We start from the raw sequence: 23,132 nt of genomic DNA, 5'->3' as shown, positions 1-23,132 counted from the left end.
CTTCATTTGTGGTTTCTTACTTCCTGGAGTAAGCATGCTGCGCTTCCATAAGGGTGGGAGAAGAGAACCTATGGAGCAGGTTACAGAGTCATACTGGGGCAATGAAGAAATTTTCATTAACTTCAATTCGGCTGTAGTATGGTAGCAACTGTGCCAAGTTTCTACTGATATTGAAAGGGATTGAAAGTGGCAGATGCTCAGGAGCGTTGGGGCAGGAAGAGATTGAAAGGCCTAATTTCACATTTAAAAATTCTGACTGCTTCCTTTAAAACAAACAAACAAAAACTTTCAATAAAGCATTTGAGATTGTTGAAACTATTGTTAGCTGACTGGACACTGAGGCATTACATTGGCTAGGATGTCTTGGGGAATGGAATGAGCCATTTATCACTACTGGGAGATGCACTTTTATTTTTTAAAAATCTTTTTGAGGATGTTGTATATTAAAGTGATAACATCTATTTTGCTTGCAAATGTCACCTTCAAAATCTAATTATCCAGATCATATTTACAAAATTCCAAGTATCTAAGTTCTAAAATTGACCACTCCTTTGTTGAAAATTTTCAAAAAGCCATCCTTTTTGGTGTGTTTATTAACTGTGCTCTTGAATTGAAAGCAGAGCAAGAATATTCTTCCCATTGCTTGATATTTCAGAATTGTATGAACATTGTTGTACATCAATATTTGCAAGCACTACTTTGATTTAAGAGAATGCTTTGTTTCAATTCTTTATCTTTAGCCAAAACTAAGACACAAAGTGTTGTGTCCCACCCTATCCCTAAGGTTGCCAACTTTTTAATCACACAAAACTGACCACTCTAGCCCCACCGAGGCCCTTCCCTTCCCTTCCCCAAGGCGTGTTCACTACATTCCCCCTCCCTCGGTGGCTTGCTCTCCCCTACCTTCACTCACTTTCACTGGGCTGAGGCAGGGGATTGGGTGTGGGAGGGGGTGAGGGCTCTAACTGGTGGTGCAGGCTCTGGGGTGGGGCCAGAAATGAGGGGTTTGGGGTGCAGGAGGGGGCTGCAGGTTTAGAGGGGGCTCAGAGCTGGGGGAGGGGATTGAGGCTTGGAGTTGGGGCACGGGCTTACCTCGGACGGCTCCCGGTCAGCGGCACAGCGGGCTAAGGCAGGCTCTCTGCTTGTTCTGGCACCGTGCTGCATCCCAGAAGCGGTCAGCAGGTCTGGCTCCTAGGCAGGGGGGCCAGGAGGTGCCACATGCTGTTCTTGCCCACAGGCACTGCCCCCCCCCCCAGCTTCCATTGGCTGCAGTTCCCTGCCAATGGGAGTGCGGAGCCGGTGCTCAGAATGGGGGCAGTACGTGGAGCCCCATGGCCCCGCCGCCTAGAGCTGGACCTGCTGGCCACTTCCAGGGTGCAGTGCAGTGCCAGGACAGGTAAAGACTAGCCTGCCTTAGCCCCACAGCACTGCCAACCAGACTTTTAACAGCCCGGTTGGTAGTGCTGACCGGAGCCGCCAGGGTCCCTTTTTGACCACGTGTTCCGGCCGAAAACCGGACACCTGGCAACCCTACATATCCCAGCATGGTATACCTTGGGAATTTAGCACTATGAAGCAAAAACGTAGCATTTTAAACGGGTCATTGTTTTGGTTGCTCACTCTGTCTCCCCCTTTTCTCATGTCACTACCCTAATAGAAGACCAACGTATCCAGCTAACACTTCAGGGAATGCATTGCCAGTCAGTCACTAGGAAATGTTTCAAACAATGTACAGTAGTAGATAGATATCTTCCCCATAAAGGTAGAGCATTTCTCCACCATCATTATTCCAATTATTTTTCTTCTTGCTTTGAGTGAGTAGCTTTGAATCTAGGTTTTCTCACATGCAGGTGTAATGTAGTAACAGTTAAGTTATACCAGCAGCCTCTTAAACTATTTTTAACTATTGTGTAATTATAGGCATACACCTCACATTATTGAAGGCTTAGTTCATCTCATGCCTCAGAATCCAGCTTTTAATCTTCCAGCCCATATTTTGTTCTCTACTTACTTGCCAAGAAAGTCTGGCTCCATTAATCATAACACTTAAAACAAAGGAGTATGAGATACATTCCCCAATATGGGATATGCAGAGATGCACAATATTTCTGTGAAATCACTTAAACCTGCCATACGGTGTATGTAGAAAAGAACTCAAATACAATTTAAAGAGCTACAGCAAGTTATTGATATAGAAAATTGTGGTATTATACCTGGGAACTCATTTTTTACAACAAATGAGATAAATAATTGTTACGCAACTTAGAAACTATATAAACTTAGTTCATTTAAGTCTGGGATGATCTGGAGTGAAAACATGTTTGGATGTTTCAAGCAGGACTTCAGAAGTTATTCTTCTAATTTCTGTACTTTCATATAAAAACTTGGAATAATATGAAACCATTTTTCAATAATTAAGAGCTGCTCTTGACAAGTAATTTTGTATTAGTTTTTGTTAATTGAGCAATTTGTTGGAGACTAGGATGGTGCGACAACACGATGTAACTTGAGACATTTTTTTAGAGCAGTTATTGAAGGACCACTGGAAAATGGGAGTTTTGTTTGTTTTGCATTTTAAACACTATAGTCCCCTCTTTAGAAGTCTAAAGATTTCCTCCCCTAAAATCTTTTTTTCATTTGGCAAATGATTTTATTAACTTGATTAAAAACCATCATAATTTTATCATGAGTCTAGACATATTTGGTGTTTTTTCTTAAAGCCTCAGCTCTTGCAGGCATTGATTATATGAGAATCTCAGCTTTTTATTTTTTTTAAAAAGTTTCTAGTTGTCCTGGCTGCAGGGAAGAAAAGCTACAAGTGTGGACCCCAAAGACTCAAAAACCAGAAGGCAAATAGAAAAAACTCCAAATATATTATGTTTAAAATCTCGTGATATATTGGGGACTGACTTATAATATTTGAACGCTTGAGATTGACATTGCTATATTTAAAAATGCAGAAACAAAATATTAACATCTTTATTGTTACTGGTTTCCAGTCCATTTCTAAATCCAACTCAGGGATGCTGCTGTGTTTTATTCAAAATGCCTCATGGACTCATTCCTCTCCAATTTAAATTATATTCACCTAAACTCTTCAGCCTGTTTGCTCTATTTACTCTTCCAGCCTTGGTCTCCTTACCTTTCACTGCTGGAGGCTGTTCTCCCACTCTAGCTACTGCTTTTATAAAGAAATTTCACCCTTCTCAAATTTTGTCCCAAATCTTTAGTTCAGAAAGCAATGAACTAAAAATAAATTTTACCTACCAGATTTTCAGTTAAGTTCTAAATTTAAGCTGTTTGGTTTTCTAAAAAACTGATATCCTAAAGTTTTCTCCTGTCTTAGATGGAGAATGAAAGCTGAAATAGCAGTTTTAAAAGTCACAGCTATATTGACCTAGGATGCCATGCCCAAAATGGGATGGAAGCATGAAATTGTAGACAGAGAGCATGGAACAAACATCAGTGGTATTTATTGAGACATGAGAGCTGTGAATATAGATTATTGTAAAATATACTATGTAAACTTTAAACATTTTTTGCTAAACTCTTCGTGTCTTGGTATTTGAATTGGGAGTCAAACAATCCCTGTGGAACTCCTTACCTGAGGAGGTTGTGAAGGGTAGGACAATAACAGGGTTTAAAAGAGAGCTAGATAAATTCATGGAGGTTAAGTCCATTTATGGCTATTAGCCAGGATGAGTAAGGAATGGTGTCCCTAGCCTCTGTTTGTCAGAGGGTGGAGATGGATGGCAGGAGAGAGATCACTTGATCATTACCTGTTAGGTTCACTCCCTCTGGGGCACCTGGCATTGGCCACTGTCGGTAGACAGGATACTGGGCTGGATGGACCTTTGGTCTGACCTAGTATGCCCATTCTTATGTTCTTATCCCCCTTTCCTGGTTTTGCTTCTGTGGTCAAATCATCTCATTCAGCTATGTCTAAAACAAGTCCAGTTAAGCAACCTTGTGAGCAAGTAGGGACAATTTGATTGTAAGCAAGCTTCTATACTGACCACTATTTTAACTAACAACAAATAGTGCAGATGTAAACTGGTGTAGTTTTGAGTGTCTGGGTACAAGGATGATGGGAACACTAGAAGTGCATCAAGATAATTAATGCATAGTTTCTGAACCCATTTAATTTAAAATGAGTACAGTGGAAGTCACTTGTATTGCACAATCAACGTATGAGATTATTGTGCCAGTCACTTACTTTGGACACAGTGGGTAGGCATTCATGCATAATGGAGAAATCATTGTCCCTACTCCACAATGTAGCAGTAGGGAGCTGCACAAATTCCCTGTGGCGGTGTGCTATATGAGTCTTCATTCACAGCACACTGCAGGGTGTGAGGCAGAGGGTTGGCATATGGTTGGTGAACCTGCAACAATGTAAACCCTCCAAATATAAACCTACCACCATGTTGTGAGTGGAGGGCAGGGCTGCAGCAGACACCACGACAGCTACATAAATAATGGGAACAGCTCTTTTGGTGTTTCTGTAACCTTCGGAGGGAGGATTCCTTCCCCAGGGAGCACTCAAGCCAGATGACTTGGGTTTGAGTAGCAGGAGACAAGATTTGGCCCTAAAAATTCCTTTAATACCTTCACAGCTCAAATTAGGTACAAGAGAGAATTACTGTTGATGACATACAATTCAGGGGCCAACCAAGGACCCTAATCCAATTAGGGCAAGAAATTCTATGCTACTAAAGCAGATGATCAGTGCACAAAAAAGAGTAAAAAAGAGGATCTTTAACAGGTTTGCATAAAGACTTGCTATAAGTATTTGCCATTGAGAATCATTATTCCACTGCATAATGAAAAACCTACAACTAACAAGACTATAAGATTAATGGCTACAAATATGCACTAACTATATTTAAAACTTTGGGAATTGTTTTGTTTTGCAAAACCAAAATGCAACATATGCAGTTCTAAATGTTTGTGTATTAAATGGTGTATTTTCGATAAAAACTCAAACAAGTAAAACTATCTTTACTATTGAAGTGGAATACTAACCATAATACTGGAAGGTCTCTTCGCAGTGAAGTCTTTCAAATTAATTCTAAAAATAGAATAAAATATTCAAACTCAAACTTAATTCAAAATTAAAATAAAATCTTCCTCAGTTGTGAGTGTAGGCTCACAAATTCTAAAATACTCAGTGCATTCTGATGTAGGAACCAGAGTCCACAGCAGAAGAGAATATTTAATTTTAAAAAATGTGAGAAGGTTCGTGAAATGTGTGCTAGAAATAGAAAATAAGATTAGAGGTTATGTTTCAGACATGGAGCCTTCTCTGGTCTCTAGGGGGGAAAAAATAGAACAAGGTTGCTTCAAGGTCTGTAGCCTGAGGGAGGAAGGGGGAAAAGGCACTAATAAGGGCTAAACTGAAGGGTAGTTGGGGAATTAAAAATAAATAAATGGATTACTCTTCTTGTATGTTGTATCCCCTTTCCTCCCATCATTTGTTGGTGTTTGTCTTGTCATGTTGTAAGTTTTCCTGAGAAGAAACCTGTCTATGCATTTGTATGGTGGATGCAGTTGTGATTGGACTCTTTGGTTGCTACTGCAAAACTAATCATCCTTGTAGCTAAAAGGTTACTTTTGAAAAATCTAATTTTATTTAACAATTTAAAAATACAGTTTAGGCCAGATCTGTATACTTGAAACTTGTGCCAGTATCGTAATGTCACTTCAGGGATGTGGTGTGTGTCTGACATTTTTATACTGGCAAAGCCCTACGGTAGACACAGTTTTACTGGCAAAAAAGTGCTTTTGCCAATATAGCTTATTTCATTTGGGGGGAATGGTATAAGCTGTTGCGGCAGAAGCACGTTTTTGCCTGTATAAACTGTGCTTACACGAGGAGGGTTTGTTGGAATAGCTCTATCAGCAAATATTTTCTATTGTAGACCTGGCCTTAAATGCTGACAAAGCATTGTTTTTAAAATGTACTTGATATGTCAGCTGGTATCAGATAAAGGAGGCTACGAAGAAATATTAATAATCTTGTTAACATTCCAATATTCATTAACAGAGCTACCACAAAACTTGGCTAATTAGATATACAGGCCTACTCTTCTGTTGGTGTGCATGCATAGGTCCTAGTAACATTGGAGTTATGTGTTTATAGATCTTAGTTTTCAGCAAGCTCTGATAAATAATAATGTTAAGCTTTCAGAATATTCAGTCTTTGGTACAGTCACTTGTCTCTAATCAACAGACCCCATCTTGTTAGGTAGATTACTAAATCTATTTATTAAAAGTTGATCTTTTAAGGTGTAACATAGCAGCAGCAGTATCTTGTGGCTTCTACTGGGGGAAAACTTAAAGTTACACAACTGGAGTCAGAAATGAAGGTTTAAAAGCAACACGAGGACAGATCATCCCTTCCTTGATCTGCTTGTGGTTCGCCTCCATGATACCATCAGTGCCCCTCCACCAACAGGGTCTGATGAAGCCCTCTCTTTGTGGGCCCAAGATTGCACTTTTGGGAGGGATAGAGGCTGGATGGACTGGGAGAAGTGGGTGGGGTGGGGGGGGGGGAAGGAAGTGTTCACACTGTGGCCCTTCAGAACTTAAACTCTGGTTGTATTGCCTTTTCTGTCTAGCCCCTGCCATGGTCTCAGGGAGCTGCAACAGCAAGGGGTGTCCTTATAATGGTGCCAATGGATCAGCTGAGCCAGAGTGTGGGAAGGAAGCCTCTCCGGGGGGGAGGTGTCACTGGGGTAATGGGTGGGGGCATAGGGCCTCCTTCCTGATCCCTTGGGCTACCTACAGATTCTCTTGGGATTGGCTATTGTGGGGGATGGATTTTCTGTGGGCAAACTTCTCCCCACCCCGACAGGACAAGAGATTACCCTTGTTGGGAGTATCCTTGCAGAGATTTCCTCCTAAGGAGACCCCCGATAGTTTTATTTAAATTAATTTTTCTTTCCACCGATATTGTGACATTTCTTGCTATAATTTTTTGTCCCAATATGTTTTGATATGGGGCTAAGATTACATATAATTGTTTGAATTGTTCATACTAGATGTTTAAATTAGCACACCAAATGATCAAAGGCTTTTCTTTGGAAAGATCAAAAGTACAAAAACAAAACCCAATAACTACTGTTGTCCCACAGGTATAAATCTTCAACAGGCCATGTTAGGCCCTCATTTACAACTAGGCAATCTTGTTATTTTGCACAAATGTACTAATAGGAATTTAAAAGCAGTTATGTTAACCAACCAAAAGAATGGAATTGAGCATGTTCTCTTATGGCCTTGTTGACTTTGACAGACTAACAGGAATAAAAAAACAGTATAAATTTGGTTTTGTCACTAAAGTTAGCTGTGTGAATATGCAGAGGGAACAGATCTGTTGGGTAAGATAATGCCACTTACTGGTAATCACTTTTCAGAGTATAACCATCCTATCAGATCTGTTTCTGTAGATAAAGCCTTGTTTATATACTCATTTGCCATATATGTATTAACTGTTTTCATTATTTGTGATGTTAGTAAGATTTTTGCCAAACTGTTATTACTTTCAGATACAGCAAACTGCTACTTCTGTAAATTAATATAGGTAGCTGTCTTCATATTTTGTAATATAATAGTAAATATTTATAGAGTTCTTCAGAGGGCAAACAAAAAAGACTACTTTCAAGAATGCTGATTTTTAACTCTTAAACAAACCTACCCCAACACATTAGCACTTATATAAGTGACATTTTAATGATTGCTGTATGTCTTTCCATACCCAGTACTTTATGCAGTAGCTTAACACCTTAAGCTAGAAAAGTTATGCATGCTGCTTAGATATGTCAGCTGAATTCCATGTATGCTTTTGTAAGCAAACAGCTGTTATAATAAGTACTGTACTTTCAAATCCTTCATATTCTTTACGGGGTTCTGTGCTAATTATGGAAAATGAGAATTATTTTTCTAAAGTGGGACTTTAGTTTTTTATAAAGCTCACTATGTTTTGTTGTGAAATAAATATTGTTTTCCTGCTTCTCTGAAAATTGCAATGGTCTCTAAACAAATCAGTCATTATCTTTTTAATATTAACAATGTTTAACTTGTGTTTAATCTCAAAGTAAGTTAAATTAAAATTATAAAGGACATGTAAACAAAGTCCACCCAAAAAAGAAAATGTATTAAATTCCTAAAAACACAATATATGTATTACAATTATGTAAATATAGAAATAAATGTAAAAGAATCCCCCAACACTCATAACTCAGTGTGTGTAACTTCATATTTATATTGTTTAAAGTTGACATTGGTGCAACTTCGTGCACATACTGTGCGGGCACAGGATAACAAATTAATGCCATGGTGTAAAATAGGGAACAGTATTACTGAAGCTATTAATAGAAGGCACTACTTATTGAAGTCTCACAGATTTAATCTATTACACTTCTGGGAAACGTGGAATGAAGCTCACTGGAAAAGAGTCTTGCCAAAGAAGGTTTAGGGAGCCTCTTGTTCTACAACACTTATCTTTTATTCTCTTTTGTTCGTTATACCATTAATTGTGTTTGTAGGAATTTGAGCATCTCTAGCAAGAATATTTTAGTTATCTGCAGGAAAGCAAGGAGAGGGATTAGATGAGCACAAAGCATTGGGTTTTTTTGTGGGAGAGGGATTATGGTCTTGCAAAATAGTACTACATTGGTGACTGTGCACTTCTCATTTTTGTTGTGTTCTTAAATAGTTAGAATCTGGGCTCAAAATTTGATTTAAATGTTATAAATTAATGTGCAATGTCCTCCATAATACTGGAGTGGCTTTTATGTGGGTTTAAATAATACTTGCTTTTTAAAATCACACTGCTTGTGACACTTTCTTTTTATATCCTAGTTCTTAATGAGGAGAGCAGCGCTATGTTGAGGAGGAGCAAGGAGCTTTTTTGTAATGAAAAATGAGGAATGCTTGTGAGGTATGCATACTACTATTTTAAGGGGTTTAATCTCTGAAATCTCAGGCTTCTGTGTCACCCAATAGTACCTTCATCAGCTGTTGAAGTCCATTTTAGATACTTCATTAACATAATGAAACTAGCAGATTATGTCCTGAATGTGAGGACAGCAATAAAACACTGTATTGATTATTCTAAAATATGGCCTGTCATAAAAACTTAGTTCAAATAATTGTTTGAAATCTTAGCTAACCAAATTACAGAGTAGCCTATCAATTACCGCTCTTTATGAACTTGCCAGTTGCAGTAATTTTATATCATGAGTTTGAGGTGCCTGTGGAAACTATAGTGTTTGCTGCTTCTATATCAAAATCAGCTCATATTTGCACTGGACTGCTTTGGTTTATTCATATATCGTAATGACTATGAATCAATACAGCCATCCTTACATCTTACAATGACAGAATTTCCTACTGACTTCAGGGACCAAAGCCGGTAAATGTAATGTTCAAAAGTAATATGTAAAAATACACTTCTCATTCGTTTTAATTTTTCACTATTACATCTTTCTGCTAATTCCATAATTTTCAACATAAGAGATGAAGGGCCTAATCACCATGTCCCTATCTTTCCTACATAGAACATGGCTTGCTTTCCTGGGCAAAGCTCCAACAGTTCACTGGTGAATCTATTGCTATTCAAATAGAGTAAGCCTATAAACCATTTGAAAGTCTGCTTGTCAAAACAAGAGTTGTGGCATGGAGACATGAATTTCTATATTAGCTTGACAAGAAAAAGCTCATGTTTCACAACTGTCATGAGGCCTTTGGCCAACATATGTGCCGAGGTCAGCATTGTCCTGATATGATGTTTTCCTCTTTTTATTTTTAGAACTCAAAAGAATACATGCTATTTCAGAGTACAGAACTCTTATTTAGATAACCATAAGAAATATCTCTTGGAAACAAGAGGGCCTGGATACTGGATTTTTTTTTTTTTTTTTTTTAAAGAGGGGAAATAGTGGGGAGGTGATAATATCAAAGTAAGCAGACACTATAAACTCTGTTACAAGGAATGAGAATTCTGGATCGAGCTTAGTCTTTTCCTGGTACATTAGTGTTACTTAATTTTGTTTAATATCCAAAAGTAGAGTGAATAATTTATACATGGAAATATTTGGCAGCTATAGCTATTTAATTTGTACATACACACACCAGAAATAACACTGTTTAAAGAAAAATCATATTTGTAATTTTTCACTGGGATGCAGTGCAGTCTAAAGAGAATGTGGAAGATACAATCTTAAGCAGCATTACAATGAAATCACAGAAGAAACATATATTTGTGGAAAAAATTATGTGGGTATTGAGTTGCACTTGTATGTTGAGACAGATTCTTCTCTGCTACTCTTATTGTTGCAAACATCTAAGAAGGGCATTCCTCTTATTAGTCTTGTAGGTACTTTAATATTCAGGGCTTGCTGTGTGCCATCTATCTTCCATACTTGTAGTGTTCATCTATATTACATAAAATCTCTCTCCAGCCACTCACTGAAGAGTTTTAAATGGCTAACTGAATTAAGATAGTTTATATTCAGTTCATTGTTTCAATGTATTACTGACTAAAGTCGTGTCTATTAATCCTTTTATGTAATAGAAATAAGATCTAAAAGGTATAACAAAACCAAACTCATTAAAGGAGAGCCTGACTTCTAAAGGTCACGTCTATTATAAAACATGCCATGGGAATGCACTAACTAAAGTCAGTCTATCTAAAAATATGGCTTAGAGATTTAGCAACCGTTTCAATAGAAGTGCTCACTCAGATGTGTATAACCACATAAAAATAATGTAAACAACTATTTAATCTATATTTATGAAAATTAATTTCAATGCTTTCTAGAAAAATCCACTTAAATATATTAAAAAGTGTTTTTAATTTATAAGGGGGGAGTCGCATTCAGAGGTTTGCTATGTGAAAGAAAAAGTTTGAGAGCCACTGACCTAAATAGTAAACCTGTTAAAGTGCTTTCTTTGACCTCAGATACTCTACCATGATTCCCAGTGTTCAGAATTGGAACTTTCTGCTTTGATATATATCACAAAGTAAGGCTACACTGTCTCACTATCCATATAATCACTTTCCACAAATTAATAACACTAAATTGATTCCATAGAGACTTTGGTATCAGAATCTTATGCATTGTCACTTTCCCTGCATAATATAATCTTAACCCAGATTCTCAGATCTATATGAGTTTGTGTCAAAGTATAAAATGATGATGAATTAAATTTCTGTGGAGCAGCTTCAGGTTTGCATGTAATCTGTACAACTTTCTAAATATCCTTAAATAAGTCATCTTTGTTCAGTAAATACAGTTTTCCTCATAGGAAGTGATCCTATCCTAAGGCTTTTCATATAATGAAGTGATTGAGGCAACTCCAGAGTGTGCTGGAACACTTCTAAGGACCAACTTCTGTGACCCTTACTCCTGTAGAAGAACAATTCACTCTACAAGTAGTCCCATTAAACCATTTTCTTAAATGGGACTAGTTGTAGAGTATCGTGTTTGAGCATGGTTATCAAAAACCAGCCCTTAGTAAAGTCAGCGCAGCAGTCAGAAATCATAAGTAGCTTTGCAGAACTTTTTTTGCTTAGACTAAGGGCTTGTCTACATTTCCCCGCAGACTATGGGGTATGAACTGCAGCACACACTGAAGTATTGTGCTGTAACTGCCCTTGCTAGCACAAACTAAAAGGTTCATAGTTTGTTATAGGATTACATTAATGTGAACTAGTTACCCTTTAGTTTGTGCTAGCAAGGTCTACACAGGGCAGTTACAACAGTACATCAGTGTGTGCTGCAGTTCCTACCCCTGTAGGCTGGCACTGCATGGTCATGAAGACAAGCCCTTAGTTCCAGTGCTGCTAAGGCTCAGGGTAATTGCTTTCTCACATTTTTCTATGTTTATATAAGGCAACAGGACTGACTGCTTACAATAGTACTTGAATTTGGTTGTTTGACCCACAACCCTCTCCTTTTCTTGCCTTTCATTTCCTGAAGCCTTTGCACCAAATATAGGGTTTCATAATTAACAAAATGAGAGAAAAAGTTGAGGCTTTGGTGTTGTTTGCTCTCGGTCATATTTTGATCTTAGAAGGGACAAACAATCCTGGACCTTCCTGTTTCCTGGACTGGAGAAATTCAGTATTGAGAAGAGAAGATGGAGAACAATCTAGCATCAGATAGACTCTTATCATGGGTGCTTTAACAATTTGTATAGTGGGGGTGCTGAGAGCCATTGACCCAAACTGTAAAACTCTGTACGTGATGGAAACCACTTCAAGCCAGAGGGTACTGCAGCATCCCCAACACACCTAGTTCCAGCACCTATGTCTCTTATTGTGAGTTCACTAGTTTCCACAATTTGCTGCCTGTGGGGCTGGGTTTAAATGGAAATTGTTTTGAAAGGAAGTGGTTTTGTGACTCTGGTACAGGAGGGGGGGCTCTCTGGCATCTTTTCAGTTAGAAAATAGTCTGATTTTTGGGGTGGAAATGTTCAATGAAAAGTAGAATAAGCTGGTCAGGTATACTTAATTTCTTTATTAAATTTGTAAGTTAGTACTTTGCAGTTGGTGGTTCTGTCATGCTATAGCCAAAACTGGATGAATACTTATGGTTCAACCCTGCTAAATCAGTTATGTTTGGACTGTTGTTAAGGGAGTCCATGGATTCCATGACTTTTCAGTGTTAGATTAACTGAATTAGACATTTTGATGATTTTTGTGGTTTGATGTGATAGGTTGTTCAATTGTTTACCATCTTGAGAGCAGTAAAGTTAAACCATGAGAGTCTAGAGGAGAGCAGGAGCCACATGAAAGCACCTAAATACCATGGTGATGGGTGCCAAATGAATGCTTGTAGTAGTAGTAAAACTTTATGAATTTTCTTCTTCTGAAGCATCAGCAGAGTTAGGCCAATAGTGTTTCTTTTTAGGGCAGCTCCGCTATTCTTAGTTGTGAGCAATTACCACAGCAAATACCCTGTTCTTATTGGCAAAACGTTTTTTGTTGAAAACATTTTAAAAATAAGGGTTCTTTTTCCCCTCTTCCTTCAGCCATTAATGGAGGACATACTATTACTAGTGCTTCATCAGGAACCTATCTATTCAGTTTAAGTGTAATGGATTAGTTGATCTTTTATGTATGGAAAAAGTGTAATAAGTTAGTCATGAATACTAATGCCTTCCAGATGTTACTTTGTAATCTATTGTTTCATACAAGCAGTTACTTTAAGCAAAATAAATATGAAAGAAGAAACTCAATTTCTAGATGCATGTTACGCACTGTATCACAGATAACAGGCGGTGGTTTGTTTTAAGATGCTTTGATAAGGGCACTAGGTACTTACTTTTGCTCATATTGCCAAATTAAACAAAGTATCTGTAAAGTGCTGCCTCTAAAGCTATCATGGTATGATAGCTTGAAAGTACTGCAGTATTTCAGAAGCTAACTGCTGAACAAACTACTTAGTAATGGCTTTCAATGGACTAGATTAATTCTCAAGTTATGGAGAAGACTCCTACAAAGTGTCTGGTCTTTCTCCATCCTCCCCCACCAAAATCCTGAAGCTTCTATTGATAGCAGCTTTTCAGGGCAGTGTCTTGTGTCTGATCTATTACCTCTGATCAATATTATAAAACAAATATCAGATAGCCAAAGTAAAATCATTAGCACAAAGGAGTTAATATTGGCTTGTTTTGGGAAGGTCACTTTAGAGATCCAACAAAGCTATTCCATCACCCAAGAACATTTAAAACCTAGCCATATCTTAGCAATAGTGATACTATGGTTTTGTCTGAACTAACCTTTTCCCCTTAATTTTCTATCACTGGCGAAGTTCTGTGAAGTAGAAGTCCTGGTTGGAGAGCTAGCATAGTAAATTCACTAAAACCCACTTGTAGTTTCTAGACCTTCATTTTTATATCTGTTGATATAAATTTGAAATATTTACAAATAAACTTGCTTACTAGTTACAGGTCTGATTACATTTGTCTTTTACTTTAAGGTGAACAACTTATTTTACTACTTGAATCAAAATTAGTACTTGTTAAAAAGTATCTTGCACCAGCCAAAAACTGGACAAGGAAATTACTAGTAGTTTATCTTAACAAAAGGTAAAATTGCTTTCAAGACAGTTAAATTAGAAAAGGTGTGTAAAACAAAATGTACTTCTTTTATGTAAATATTTAATATACAAATAACTAATATTTGAGAAGGACATAAATAGCTCTATATTGTAACTTTTTACAGAGGTTACCAGGTTTACAGTCAATAGGTTGGTTATTACTATGCTTATGACAGTTATCTTCAAAAATCTGTCATTTAGAATTTACTTGTGTAGCCTGCATATGTTCTTCTAGTGCTTGCTCACGTCAATTCCAGTCTAGGTGTGTGCACGCCCGCGTGTACAGTCGTCGGTGATTTTTGCCTTAGCGGTATCCATAGGGTCAGCTGTGGCACCCTCTTGTGTGCCATGCTCATGTGTCAGTATATTAGGTGCCGCCGGCCTTATGCCCTCTCAGTTTCTTCCTGCTTGTGGCAATTGGTCGGAGCGCTTCTTTCCCTTGCCTAGCAAGTGGTTAGTGGTTTCTCCTTTGATTCATGTTTTAGTGTTTTGTAAATATTTTTGTTGACAGTAGTTAGCTTAGTGAAGTAGTTGTTAAGCATTGTAGTTAGTAAGGGTATGTCTACACTGACTAGCGATCAACCCGCTGGGGGTCGATTTAGCAGGTCTAGTGATCGCTCTCCCATCGACTCTGGCACTCCACTGGAACAAGAAGCATAAGGTAAGTCAATGGGAGACTTTCTCCCATCAACCCAGCGCGGCGTAGATGCCGCAATAAGTCGACATAAGCTACGTTGACTCACGTAGCTGAAGTTTCGTAACTTAGGTCGACTTAGCCCCATAGTGTAGACCAGCCCTTAGTTAAGGTCCCTGTGGGGACTTTGCCCCAGGCAGGGCATGCCCTGGTCTCCAGGTTTTAAGCCCTGTGCTGACTGTAACAGGCCTATGCCTGTTAGTGACCCCTATAGCAGCTGCCTGAAGTGCTTGGGGAATCACATGTAAAATAAAAGTGTCGCACCTGTAAGAACTTTCGTCCCAAGACACAGAAGGAGCGCGACATCCGTTTGAGGGCCCTCCTCATGGAGGCGGCTCTCCGTCCGGCCTTGGAGCTGTCCTGGCCAGACTCGACTCCCAGTACTTCTACCTCATTGTGCAGTGCATCCCCGGCACTGGGTTATACCTGGCACCGCTCCCCTTCACTGGTGCCTAAGAAGAAATTGAAGAAGTGTGACTTGGCACCGAGCAAGAAAAAACATGGGGTGTTGGGTAAAGGACCCTGTTCAGACTGCCCACCCGCCCCAGAACCACCTGGGGGCGCCTCCCCATTGGGCTTTCTAGCCCCCTGAGGGGTCTACCTCCAACTCCAGGGAGCGGTAGAGGTAGGGGTCCCAGACTCTTGGCAGAGCCGCTGTACTTGCCAAAGTACTTCCCAGGTCCTCCCGGCGTCCAGAGAGCAAAGCCCAATCTCCTAGCGCAGCTATCACTGCATCTTGCAATGACCCTAGAAAAGGCTCCCTACAAGGGAAAGCCAGCCGTAACAACCTCCCAGAGGGCAAGCGAACGCCCCTGATCCCCGGAGCTGAGGCCGCGCTCTCAATCACCGCGCCTCAGATATCTGCGTCAATCCAGGTCGTCGGTTCGCGGCTTCAGATCTCCAGAACCGTGCTCCTGGTCTCCGTCCTGTTGACGAGGTTCACCCAGAGGGAGATACCTGTCACTGTATGGCTGGTACTGGTTATCCTCCCGCCAACTGTTTTGACGACATGGGTCGCTGACACCTAGACTGTGGGAATGTTCCCCAACACGGTACCAATCCCCCTGCTCCTGGCCCTGATCTGCTTATTCAAGACATCGTTCACCTACAGTGATGGTTAGCTGCCAGACTCAGGCGTTGATGGCCTCACTGTGGTCATTGGAAGGGGATTCCTCTGGCACGGAAAGGGAGTTCAACTCCTCACCAAGGTAGAACGGCGTGACTTGACACCTGAGTCTGTGTCCACCTCCACGATGCCATCTTGGCAGCAGGGCCAGTGGCTGGCGCAGTGGCCCTACTGGAGTGCCTGGAGCATGCCGATTATGACAATGCCTCCTTCGAACCAATTGTCAGTCGCCACTTCAGAGAAACAACAGGAACGGTGTGAGAAGCGCAATCGAATGCCGGGGTGGAGGAGCGAGTGCCCACCACAAAACCTTCCCACATGAGGGATGAAGCCCTGGACCCTCGCCTGGTGGTCCAGTCATTCTCATCCTCTCCAGATGAGGCAGTTGCAGGGCCCTCCCACGCTAGCCCACCAAACGATTTTAAGGCGCGCACCAAGCCCTGCTCTGAAGGATGGCCACGAACTTAGGCCTACAGGTGGAGGAAATGGCGGAGCAATCGGAAACCTTGTTTAATGTGCTCTCCACATCAACCCCTGCGTGTGTCATGCTCCTGGTGCATGATGGGGTCCTAAAGATTGCCATAGTACTCTGGCAAACTCCGTCCTGAATCATGCCCACCTCCAAGAGGGCTGAAAAGAAGTATTTCGTCCCAGCCAAGGGATTTGAATATTTGTACACCTACCCTCCCTGGGGGTTGTTGGTTGTTTCTGAGGCCAACAAGAAAAACGGGCAATCCAGTTCTACTCCCAAAAATAAAGAGGCCAAGAGGCTGGACCTTTTTGGAAGGAAAATTTATTCCACAGCCAACCTTCAGTTCAGGGTCGCAAACAACCAAGCACTTTTCAGGAGACATAACTTTAACTTATGGGACTCCCTCCATAAATTCAAGGACTCCCTGCTCTAGGACTCGTCCCAAGAATTCGGGGTCCTTGTTGAGGAGGGTACTACAGTGGCACACTGCTCCCTTCAAATGGTGTGGGATGCAGCTAATTCGGCGCCCAGGGTGGTCGCTTCAGTAGTGGTCATGAGGCGCAATTCTTGGCTTCAGACCACAGGCCTGTCCCAGGAGATGCAGTCCTCAATCCAGGACCTCCTGTTTGACGGGGTTGGACTCTTATCCCTTTCATCGATTAAGGTCCACTTGGCTGTTATATCAGCCTTTCACCCTCTAGTCCAGAGCAGGTCAGTCTTCGATCATGGTCCAGTTCCTGAAAAGTCTGGAGGTCTGTTCCCATGTCTGGGACCCCGTCCCTTGTTGGGACCTGAATCTAGTGCTGGCACAGCTCATGGGGGCCCTGTTTGAGCCATTGGCTTCCTGTTCCCTTCTTCTACTCTCTTGGAAGGTGTCATTCCTGACGGCCATAACATCTGCTCGTAGGGTCTCTGAGATTAGAGCGCTTACCTCAGAGCCGCCCTATACGGTGTTTTTCAAGGCCAAAGTCCAGCAGCAGCCGTACCCAGCTTTCCTGCCCAAGGTTATTTCACAGTTTCACATGAGCTAGGACATGTTCTTGCCAGTTTTCTTCCCAAAGCCTCATGGGTCTGAGGAGAACCATAGATTGCACTCTCTGGTTGTCAGGAGAGCACTAGCCTTTTATATCGAAAGGACCAAGCTGTTTCATAAGTTGATGCAGCTGTTCGTCGCAGTAGCAGACAGGATAAAAGGTCATCTGGTGTCCACCCAGAGGATTTTATCGTGGATCACTGCCTGTATCTGGTTTTGCTATGAACAGGCGAAAGTGCCTCCTCCGGCGATTTGTAACCACTCACTCGACTAGGGCGCAAGCCTTATCGGTGGCCTTTCTGGCTCAAGTGCCTATTCAAGATATCTGCAGGGCCGATACCTGGTCATCTGTCCACATGTGTACATCTCATTATGTGCTTACCCAGCAAGCCCAAGACAAAGCTGGCTTCGATAGAGCAGTGTTGCAAGCCGCACGACCGTGAACTCCTAGTCCACCTGCAGGGATACTTTTTGTGAGTCACCTAGAATGGAATCGACAGGAAAGTACCCGAAGAAGAAAAAACAGTTACCTACCTTTCATAACTGTTGTTCTTCAAGATGTGTTGCTCATGTCCATTCCATTACCCGCCCTCCTACCTCTCTGTCGGAGTTAGCAAGAAGGAACTGAGAGGGCGTAGGGCCGGCTGCCACGGCCAACCCTACGGATACTGCTAAGGCAGAAATCTCCGACTGTGCACGTGGGTGTGCACCTAGAATGGAATGGACAGGAGCAACATATCTCAAAGAACAACAGTTATGAAAGGTAGCGTGTAATTATTTTTGTTGTTGCTTTTTTACCTCTTTTTTTATATTTTTTGAATCACATCACTATCCCTGTAGTGAAGCTTTGTGCTGAACTACCTTTGCAGAATTACATTTATTTAGGTTACTTATCAGTCAGAAATTCCATTACTTTGTGATCCAAATTGTAATCATAATGCTGTTGGCACTATTAATTCTCAAGTTGAGAGTACTGGAGAAGTTCGGATTGAAAGTAGAACTGAAATTGCATCAGTGGAAAAATGGGGTTGAAATTTGCCTTTTGAATGCTAATTTAATATTTATTCCATTTCACTTCTGGTACATATTGGTGTTAATGTCCTTGTCAGCACATTAGAAGAGTATACCTACTCAGTAGAGCAGGGGTAGTCGATTGTTTTTTATTGAAGTCCAGATTTCTTGTTCAAGGTATAGTCAAGGTCCAGACTCCAGAGAAAATTATTTTAAAAAACCAATACTGATAAGTAAATAAAAAGATTTCAGGGTCCATTCAAAAGCGTCTAGTGGATTTGGCCTGCGGTCCACCTATTGACTACCCTTGCTGTAGAGGCTAAACTTGCTCTATAGCTGTGGATTTAATATACATGTTTAACTCAGGATACTGTAAAAACAGAAAACCAAAACCCAGCTACACAACAAAAGATCAAAGCCATTTAGTTTAAAAGTTGTTATACTGATGTTTCTCTTCAAACCCAAAACGTTCTTTTTTCTGTAGTTGGAGGTTTTTCCTTTTCATTCTTACTATTTTTATAAAATAGGCATGGATGGTATTACTTTTTTTTTTAAAAAAGTTCCCTTAACCTACGTATTTTCTAGGAGCCTGAAACTTCATCTAAAAGAAATAATTTTCAGGGTGTCCATACTAGTTCATTTGGATCCTTGACTACTACTGTTTCTCACAAAGGAGGGATAGCCAAAAGTTTAAAAAACAAAAACAAAAAACAAACCCTATTCCTCCTCCCCCACTAGGCACCCCCCTACCATCTGTCCAGGAAACTGACTTTTCCATTTGACTGAAGCTTTGCTACATTTTACCATCTCTTGGTTATTTCCATTATGCTGTACATGTGGCTACGCTTGAAGACCACTCACATGTAAACAAAAATATCTAATAAATGCTGTTTTTTCTTTGCGATTGCACACGTCCGTTTCATTTCATGTAGGTGCATGCCCAGTGCTCTGTTGTCAGAGATTTTTCCCTCAGCAGCACCTGTCAGGGTGCTGCTCATGCCCTCTGCTGCCTCACGCTGCTGTGCGATGGTATGAAGGGCAGAGCTGCTCCCAAATCCACCCCAAGTTCCTTTTTACTGTCCGTGACGGTTGCTGGAACATTCTGTCTTGCTACCACCAGTTTCCCTTGTTCTACATTTACATATAGTATGTGTGCTCATTAATACACCTCTATCTCGATATAACGCTGTCCGCGGGAGCCAAAAAATCTTACCGCGCTATAAGTGAAACCACGTTATATTGAACTTGCTTTGATCCACTGGAGTGCGCAATCCCGCCCCCCCCGGAGCACTGCTTTATTGCGTTATATCCGAATTCGTGTTATATTGGGTCGCGTTATATCGAGGTAGCGGTGTAGTTAATAGTTTTAGTGTTCGAATAGCTACGTAGTAGGTTTCCTTTATTGAGGTACTTTTTTTGTACTCTTCAGCTCCCACCATTTGGGTACTGGAACCCGATGCTGGGGCATTCCTCGGTTCCGAGGCTTCAAGCCCTGTGATGCGTGCAAGAAGCCGATGCTGGGTAGTGATTCACACTCCAGGTGTTTGAAGTGCCTAGGAGAGGCTCATGTCAGAGACAGGTGCCAAATCTGCAGGGACTTTAAGACCAGAACTAAAAAGGACAGGGAAATACTTTCTCATGGAGGCAGCCCTGGGCGCTCACTCTGAGCCTCCCTATTTGGGATGTGTCCCGAGTATGTCTGCTTTGGTTAGGAACACTCCTATTTTGACAGACTCTCAGTGCCGGTCTCCTTCTCCGGTACTGAGGAAGAGGCTCCAAAACACTGTGTTGAAGGATTCAGTATCTGTGAGATTGAGGTCCCTAACACTACAGTCCAGAAAATATGCTGCAATGAGGTTAGAGCGCACTCAAGGCCAAGGCACTTGCTGGTGCAGATAACGGCTCAGGTAGGGTCATTGACTCTGACGCAGATACCAGTCTCGTTGAGACAGACTCCTAAGGCAGCATTATCTGGCTCAGCTGTGCAGTCTTCATTGGCTCAGCAGCTGCAAGAGACCATCCTAGTGCCGTCGATATCTGAAGCATAGGCTGTAGCACACAGCCTGCTGAGTCTGTTGGTACTGGTTTCACTGGAAGGTCAAGAATTATCCTGCCTGGCACCAACAATCACTTCTCAGGATTTGCCATCTACTGAAGTTGAGCATCCAGCACCGGGGGCACCACTGGATGGTCTAGTACCTCCGTGTATGGTGCCCTCGAGAGGCAAACCGTCAATGATATTACCAGTGCCCTCTTCTCTGGACTCCAGGCACCAACAGGAACCGTTTCCCTCCTTAGTCAGATGAATCTGTTTCATCATCCGAGTAGAAAGTCACCTCATACATGTCACGGCTGCATCACGTTAGTCACCTGCTTCCCTCTGATCCCCAGCAGAAGCTCCTCTCGGCCGATAAGTAGAGTTCCATGGTCAGGAAGGAATTGGGTTTCGGGACTATACCAGTGGCCATTTTGAAAACTTTGGGGGGTTCCACCTGACTCCAGGTCATTTCCACACCCTCCCCGTTCTACCTCCTCTAGTAGATGTTGAGGTCCTCCCTGCTGAGCAACAGAAAGCTGCTCCTAGTGTTGAGCACGGTACTGGAATTGAACAATCTGCTCTGGTGAAACTGCTCTCTCGCAAGAATTGGGGGAAACTCCACCTCACCCAGCCCTGGTATCTTCCTTCTCATAATCTGATGAGGCAGTAGTGTCAGGGTGTTCCACGTCTCTGCTGGATGATTACAAGGCCTACCAGGACCTTCTAATAAGTCTGCCTTAGCTATTCAGGTGTCAGTGATTCAAGAGATATCTCACAGATTGGCTGATATCTTGGCAACTGTGGAACCTTCTTGAGTGTTGTTCCCTATTAATGAGGCTATTCTGGAGCTCACCAAAGTGCTGTGGCAAATTCCATCTTCCCTACCTCCCACAGCAAAAAGAACTGAGCAGCGATATTATGTTCCCTCACAAGGGTTTGAACATTTTTACAACCACCCCCCTTGAGGGTCTTTGGTTGTCTCAGGTGTTAGTGAGAGAGAGCACCAGGGTGAGCAAGCATCTACCCCAAAATCAAAAGATGCAAAGAAGCTTGGTCTCTTTGGCAGGAAACTGACAGCTGAGCTGCAAAAATTTATGGACAAGTTGCCAGAGAAGGTGAGACAGGAGTTTCTTGCCATGGTGGACAAGGAAAAGTTAGTAGCCAGGCCTTTGCTTCAAGCTGCTTTGGATGCTGTGGATAGAGCCATGGCCATTACAATGCACAGATGATTCAAGGTTCATTCTCTCCTCTAGTTGGGAGCCATAGAGGAGTTTCCTCAACTTCACAGAGGGAGGGGGTTTTATTCGCACTATATCCTTATCCTAAAAGCAAAATGAGGTCAAAGATCTATACTAGACTTGCAACAGGTCAATAAAGACCTAAAGAAAATTAAGTTTCACATAGTTACACTGGCTTCTGTTATCTCTTACCTTGATCCTGGTGACTAGTACGCTGCCCTTGACTTAAAGGATGAGTATTTCCATGTGACAATACATCAAAGCCACTGGAAATTCCTCAGGTTTTTAGTCAACCAGTCCCACTACCAGTTTGCAGTCCCACCATGTGGACTGTCCACAGCTCCCATGTGTGTTCACAAAGTGCTTGGCAGTGGTGGTGATGTTCCAGAGGAAATCAAGAATTCAAGTGTGTCCCTGCCTGGACAATTGATTGGTGAGAGGTCAGTCCATGGGCCAAGTGCTGTCCAGCATGGTTGTGATCCAGTCCACCTTTGGCACACTAGGATGGCTCATCAACAAGGAAGAATCAACTCTATCACCTCTACAAAGGATAGAGTTCGTAGGAGAAGCTTTGGACACTATGGAAACCAAGGCCTTCCTCCCAGAAACCAGTTTCCAGACTATCACGGCCATGTCTTTAGTTCTGAAGGCCCACCCCACCACAACAGTAATGAATTGCCTCAGCCTTCTGGGACATGTGGCCTCATGTACTTACATGGTTCGGCATTCCAGGCTTCATCTCAAGAATCTGCAAAGGTGGCTGAGCTTGGTGTACTTACTAGTTTATCATCTGAACACAGTGCTTTGTGTGCCTACACAAATCTTAGACTCTGGACTGGTGGACACACCCATCCAATCCGTTTGCTCCTCCTCAACCTACTTTGACCTTAGTTATGGACACTTCCACCCTAGGTTGGGATCTACCCAGGTTTTAACTCTCCACATAAATATAAGAATTGAGAACCATTCAACTCGCTTGTCATACTATCCTTCCCCATATCAATGGACAGAATTTGCTAGTACTTACAGACAATACAGCAGCCATGTTCTATGTGAATAGGCAAGGAGGGGGAGATTGACTCTACTATGCCAGGAAGCAGTGCTGCTGTGGTACTTTTGTATCACCAATTCAGTCTCCCACCTTCTAGGCATCCAAAGCTGTCTGGCAGACTGGTTGAGCAGGTCTTTCACCAGCCACCAAGTTGTCTCCTTGCCCAGATGTAGTCAGGTTCATTTTCTAACTATGGGGCATTTGCAACTAAAATCATAGAATCATAGAACTGGAAGGGACCTTGAGAGGTCATCTAGTCCAGTCCATTCCTGCATTCATGGCAGGACTAAGTATTATCTAGACCAGTGGTCTCCAAACTTTTTTGATCGCGCACCCCTATCAGTAAAAAAAAATTTGAGCA

The 23,132-nt window shown here is 41.6% G+C and overlaps 1 long non-coding RNA gene across 1 annotated transcript in view; it reads left to right on the top strand.

The window, feature by feature from the left end:
* LOC115271224 overlaps window positions 1–23,132 on the top strand; it is a 47,243-nt gene that overhangs the window by 15,641 nt on the left and 8,470 nt on the right. Inside the window, exon 2 of the long non-coding RNA XR_003899829.1 lies at window positions 8,863–8,941. This is a non-coding gene — a long non-coding RNA (uncharacterized LOC115271224). The remainder of the gene's footprint in view (window positions 1–8,862; window positions 8,942–23,132) is intronic.

This window comes from Terrapene carolina, unplaced genomic scaffold (genome assembly GCF_002925995.2).
Source record: "Terrapene carolina triunguis isolate 2854851 unplaced genomic scaffold, T_m_triunguis-2.0 Scaffold130, whole genome shotgun sequence".
NCBI lineage: Eukaryota > Metazoa > Chordata > Testudines > Emydidae > Terrapene > Terrapene triunguis.
The sequence above is the reverse complement of the archived record's forward strand: the minus strand, read 5'-3'. Positions and strand labels throughout refer to the sequence as shown.